The sequence below is a fragment of the Anastrepha obliqua genome, chromosome 6 (assembly GCF_027943255.1).
Source record: "Anastrepha obliqua isolate idAnaObli1 chromosome 6, idAnaObli1_1.0, whole genome shotgun sequence".
Lineage (NCBI taxonomy): Eukaryota > Metazoa > Arthropoda > Insecta > Diptera > Tephritidae > Anastrepha > Anastrepha obliqua.
Genome location: NC_072897.1, coordinates 34,395,469 through 34,402,504, shown reverse-complemented (window position 1 = coordinate 34,402,504; position 7,036 = coordinate 34,395,469).

The following is a 7,036-nucleotide window of genomic DNA, read 5'->3' as shown; positions in this document are numbered from 1 at the left end:
CTATGCACTGTAGGTATTTACAACCTTTTACGCTTTGTAAAAAGCTCAGGATGGTTCAATATGGAGAGGGAAATGTAGCCCAGCCCCCGCGGCTCACAACGGACCCATTTCGTGGTCTAAGTGGCATCGTTGTCTCTATGTGCGATGCGGCTGCCAAACCTAACCTAAGTACTTATAAATACGACTGTCAAATATGTTGGCAGTCAGTCCAGTATTAACATAGTGTTAAGAACTACCCTAAAATTAAATTCATAAAAATAAATTTTCATATAATTTCCAAAGACAAGTACGTCTTTAACTATCTTCCAAATCTATAACTGGCAATCCTGCCAGGAGTATCATATATGTATGTACATTGATACTCCAGTGAGCGGACCAAAAAATAGTCATCCTTGTCGCAGCAAGGACATGCATACATAATCATTCATAACAAAGGACAAAATCTTATGTAAAAAAAAAAATTAAGGCTGTAAGGAAAAGAAGGGAAAATACAGTGAACAAAGAAATAAAAAAAATTATTGATAGAAAAACTATTCGTGTTTCTTCCACTAAAAAAATAAAAACAGTGATCTAATTCTCATAGAAAAGAACAGATGAGAAAATCTCATCAAAACAACTACTCCGACGTGAATAGAAACAATAAAAATTGGAAAAGACCACAAGGTAACAGTGGCCAGTTCACCGATCAATACCAACAACCAAAACTCATGTGGAACAACAACTTCACATCCGAAGAAGACAACTCTAGCACAATTGTAGAGACAGGTAGACAAAATCATTTAGTAATTAAGTATTTAAACTAATAAACGGGTTGGTTGCCCAGTATAGTAATGAATGATGGGAAAGTAAATTATAATGTTTTAGTAGATACAGGTGCAACCCATAACTTTAAAATTTAATATAACCAAAAACAGGAAACCATTTCAAGTGATATCAATGCATCGTAATTCTATAATTAATACGAAACAAAGTATTAAGTTTATGAATGAAGATTTAAATTTTTTTTGAGGTAGATGAGATAAATGCATTTGATTTGATACTAGGATGGAACGGAATAAAGAAATTGAACGTGGTTATGAATTTGAACAAGATGACATTGGAGGTGCTAAGAAAGCCGGAAATTAGAGAAAAAAATTATGCAAATTACACTATACAGATAGACACGTATAAAGCAAAAATCGATAGGTTAATGAAGGACAATAATGTCATAGGACCGTTGCCCTTCACAACAAGGACTGAAGCTAGCATACGGACAGATACAAAGGATCCTATATGGACCAATTAATATACAAGTAATATAAATGACGTAGAATTCGTTAATAAGGAAATTGACAAATTATTGAAAGAGGGAATAATACAAAAAAGCTATAGCCCTTACAATTTACCCATCTTAACCGAACATAAGAAAGGTATAGGTGAGAGCGGAAAACTCAAAAGACGTATGGTTATAGATTTTAGGAAATTAAACTAACATACGATCACAGACAGATACGTTATACCAGACATAAATATTACGCTGCAAAACTTAGGGAAGGCCAATTTTTTCACTACACTTGATTTGGAGTCCGGCTTTCATTAAATTAAGATAAAAGAAACTGGCAGAGAGAAAACAGCGTTTTGTTTGAATGGAGGTAAATATGAGTTCATTCGAATGCCTTTCGGATTGAAGAACGCCCCATCTATTTTCCAAAGATGTGTGGATGACATCCTGCGCGACTTCATAGGTAAATTCGCATATATTTACATTGTAATCATTTACTCCTGATCCTATGAAGAGCATATGAAACACATACTTACTATTTTTAACGCATTGAATAATGCCTATTTAAAAGTGTCCAATGAAAAGTAAACATTTTTCATGGAAGAGGTAGAATATTTAGGTCATATTGTAAAGCACAATAGAATTTCAACTGATCCGAATAAAATAAAAACGATAGAAAATTACCCAATACCAGAAACCCTCAAAGACCTTACAGGATTTTTAGGACTTACTGGATACTATAGGACTATGAATAAGTTCCTTGCGGTTTTACAACAGATCGCGTAACTTGATTATTATTCCATCGATCCACATTTCCAAACATTCATTGGAGAGCTACTGTCGTAAGGCACAAACGTCAGTATAAGTTTTTTATTTGAAGCGTAAACAACAATATTTTTACCACACTTGAAAATGTCGAATTTCGTGCCAAATAATGTGTTTTTGCGGGGAAATTTTTAATATGAAGAAAAAAGCAGCCGAAAGTCATCGTATCTTGGTGGAAGTTTATGGTGAGCATGCTCTAGCTGAGCGAACGTGCCAGAAGTGGTTTGCACGCTTTAAAAGTGGTGATTTTGGCTTGGAAGACGAAGAACGCGATGGTGCGCCGCCAAAGTTCATGGATACCGAATTGGAGGAATTGCTCGATCAAGATCCGGCTCAAACGCAAGAAGAGGTTGCAAAAACTTTGGGAGTTGATCAATCAACCATTTCCAAACGTTTAAAAGCCATGGGAATGATCCGAAAGGTAGGCCATTGGGTGCCGTATGAATTGAAGCCAAGAGACGTTGAACGCCGTTTTATGGCATGCGAACAACTGCTTCAACGGCACAAAAGAAAGGGTTTTTTGCATCGAATTGTGACTGGCGATGAAAAGTGGGTCCATTACGACAATCCAAAACGTCGGGCAACGTATGGATACCCTGGCCATGCTTCAACATCGACGTCGGCGCAGAATATTCATGGCCTGAAGGTTATGCTGTGTATCTGGTGGGACCAGCTGGGTGTTGTGTATTATGAGCTACTGAAACCGAATGAAACGATTACGGGGGATGTCTACCGACGACAATTGATGCGTTTGAGCCGAGCACTGCGAGAAAAACGGCCGCAATACGCCGATAGACACGACAAAGTTATTTTGCAACATGACAATGCTCGGCCACATGTTGCACAAGTGGTCAAAACATACTTAGAAACGCTCAAATGGGATGTCCTATCCCACCCGCCGTATAGTCCAGACCTTGCGCCATCCGATTACTATCTCTTCCGATCGATGCAACATGGCCTGGCTGACCAGCACTTCCGTAATTACGATGAAGTCAAAAAATGGATCGATTCGTGGATTGCGGCAAAACCGACCGAATTTTTCACAAAGGGAATCCGTGAATTGCCAGAAAGATGGGAAAAAGTAGTAGCAAGCGATGGACAATACTTTGAATATTAAATTTGTAACCATTTTACGTCAATAAAGTTTCAAATTTCGAAAAAAAACCGCACGAACTTAACCATAGTCCTATTATATTATAAAAAAATCGTAAAAAACTATGCAGCTCTAGCTAAACCCTTCGGAAAAAATATAAATAAGAACACGAAAATTAATTTAGACCAAACGACCATAGAAGCCATAAATAAACTGAAAAACTGCTTAAAGGAGCATGTGGAATTATACCAGCCAAATTATGAGAAAGCTTTTGAACTCACTACAGACGCTTCCAATATAGCCATTGGAGCTGTATTGAGTCAAAATAAAAATCCAATTTATTTTTTATCACGCACACTCAGTACCACAGAACAAAATTATAGTGGCAACGAGAAAGAGTTACTCGCTATTATATGGTCGCCACAAAAATTACGAAATTACATATACAGCACAGCCGACTGAACCATATACCTATACCGGCCATCAATCGCTTACTTACGCCATATCGGATAAGAATACGAATCACAAACTAAAGAGATGGAAAAATATTATCGAAGATTATGGAGCAAAAATCGTCTATAAACCAGGCGCACAGAATGTTGTAGCTGACGCCTTGTCACGATAAATAATTAACACATCTTCTATAGGTACTGCACACTCATTTGAAAGTTCATACAACGACATAATCAAGGCAGTACGCCACCCGCTAAATGCCTACGGTATCCAGAAGAATTGATATCAAACACACAAAAGAATGAGACAAGTTCGCGTATTACATTTCAAAGTAAAATACGTCACACAATAACCTTTACTGACGAAAGCTATCTGATATCCGAATTAAAAAGGTTTTTGCAGCCGAAAAAAATCGCAGCAATACATACAACAGCTGAGGATTTATTTAAATACGGACAAATTATAAAAAAAACACGTTTACAGATATAAAATTTGTATATACACCAAATAACCTCGAAGACTATTAGAATAATACTATTGGCCGAACATAAAACAACAATGTAAGGCATACAATAAAAAGTGCACAACTTGTCTTTACGGCAAATACGAACGGAATCCCATAAGAAAACCATTAAAAGAAGCAGACGTACCAACACAACCAGGGGAATACATATATTTAGATATTTATTTTAATAAACACAAAATATATTTAATGGCAGTAGATAAATTCTCAAAATACATAACTATCAAACAATAACACTCAAAAACAGAAATGGACAAAAGTGTAGAAATTCTTATCAACAATTTTCCGAACAGTAAACGAATCATGACAGATAACGAAAGTTGTCTGAATACACCAATGTTAAAACAAACGGTCAAGTAGAACGAATGCACAATTCCATATCAGAACTGGCAAGAATATTCAAAATAAAGAATTGAACATCAGAAACCGAGGAGCTATTTGAAGCTATAAAGGAATTGAACAACACAACCCATACCGTCACAGAAAAAAAACGAAAGGCTATACATACATAACGTAATAACATACAGCATGGAAGACATAGTAAAAAAATTAATATAAAAGACGCATCGGAGAAAACATTACAACGTCTAAATCAGGGAACTATGTAAACACCGATTTTTCAAACAAGGATACCAGATATTGGTGTTAAGGACTAACACCAGAAGTAAAAGCGACAGTCGTTATAAACAGGTAGTTGTGCAGGAAGATCGTGAGGACACGATTTTGGCTATGGAGGGAGAAGTTTTTCAGAAGAACAATGTAAAAAATTACACAGTTACAAGAGACGACAATGAATTACCTGATATTACTAGCCATGGTCATAATAATCGCAATTCAAGAAGAAGGAGACACCAAAATAACAAGCATAACTAACAGGAAATATATTCTAACTAGAACCGACAATGCATACTTATTGGACAAATTCACATTTTTATTCTACGTAGCTAAAAATCCTATCATTGCTTTTTACAAATATCCTATCATAAATAATCATTGCAAACTATTTAAATTCACACCACTTAGAACTAAGCACGTACAACTGATAAGGAAATTGCCCTTTGCAACAATATTCCCACCAGAGTGAATAACTGTAAAATATATTTAGGCAAGAACAAGGAACAAACATTCTTCTTCTTCTCAATTGGCGCGATAACCGCTTACGCGATTTGACCGAGTTTAACAAAGCGCACCAGTCGTTTTTTTCTTGTGCTAACCGGCGCCAGTTGGACACACCAAGTGAAGTCAAGTCCTTCTCCACCTGATCTTTCCAACACAAAGGAGGCCTTCCTCTTCCTCTGCTACCACCAGCTGGTACCGCATCGAATACTTTCAGAGCCGGAGCGTTTGTATCCATTCGGACGACATGACCCAGCCAACGTAGCCGCTGGATCTTTATTCGCTGCGCCATGTCTATGTCGTCGTAAAGCTCATACAGCTCATCGTTCTATAGTCTGCGATATTTGCCGTTGCCAAAGTGCAAAGGTCCAAAAATCTTGCGCAGAATCTTTCTCTCCAACACTTCAAGCGTTGCTTCATCGGATGTTGTCATCGTCCAAGCTTATGCGCCATACGTTAGGACGGGTATGATGAGAGTCTTATATAGTGTTAGTTTTGTTCGTCGAGAGAGGATTTTACTGCTCAGTTGCCTACCTAGTCCAAAGTAGCACTGGTTGGCAAAAGAGATTCTACGTTGGATTTCAAGGCTGACATTGTTATCGGTGTTAATGCTGGTTCCTAAATAGACGAAGTCTTTTACAACCTCGAAATTATAACTGTCCGTTACCGGATGAATCTTTGGTCACATCGTCCTTCTCTTCGGTGCGTGGGCGCAAATTAGCGAGATGTTAAAAAATCGGTCTTTGATGCAGATTATTGCGAGACGCTCGTCCACCGGAATGAACGATAGTACTTGGCGACGAAGTCTCCCACAAGAAATCCCACACCGAATTTGCGCTCCTTTACATGTCAGCTGTAGTAGACGTCGCAAGGTCCTATGTTTTCTTACTTTGCCCCGTCCATCGCATCTCTTGGATGGCAGTGATGTCAGCCTTTACTCTCACGAAGACATCAGCAAGCCGGGCAGAGGCCCCTTCTCCAATAAGGGACCGGACACTCCAGGTGCATGCCCTCAAATCATATTCCTTATTTCGTTTGCAGAGGTCGTGATCAGTAAAGGTAGTCCTCATTCGATATAAATCGGGACGATTTCATTTAGGAAGGGGAGAGTTAAGGAATGATTTCATTCACAAATAATAAATGAAAATAGTTAAGTAAATTCTAAGTATAATCGTGCAGGACTGAACAAATTCAAACATATTTTAAGAATACCAAAAGATAAACATATGTATTTTAAGAATAACAAAAGATAAACATATGTATTTTAAGAATAACAAAAGATGAACATTTGTTTTTTAAGAATAACAAAAGATACACTTATTTTAATAAAAACAAAAGAAAGAAACATCAATTGCATTCAATTCTTATAGTGTTACATATGTATGTGCATACGCACTGCAGCAACCATGACCTATCTAACGAGGCATCGCCTTATCATATTAACAATAATTAGGGAGTAAATATCCGAATGATCGAATTCCTGCCTAAAATATGCTAAAACAATTATATTTTGCAAATGCGTATACATACTTGTATGTGCGTATGCACACTTAATGCCCTAGCCTACGTACGTATGTACATATTTTTATTCGGAACTCCCAGCAAAAGAATGCTTATTACATAGTATTCACATATGCATGTACATATATATAACGGCACACACAGGGCACTCACTTTATTCCTCTAAATGCGTATGTCGTTCAAAGCTAAAATTCTATGCCTAGCGACTACAAAAACAAAACGCATTAATAGGCGCAGCCGTAGC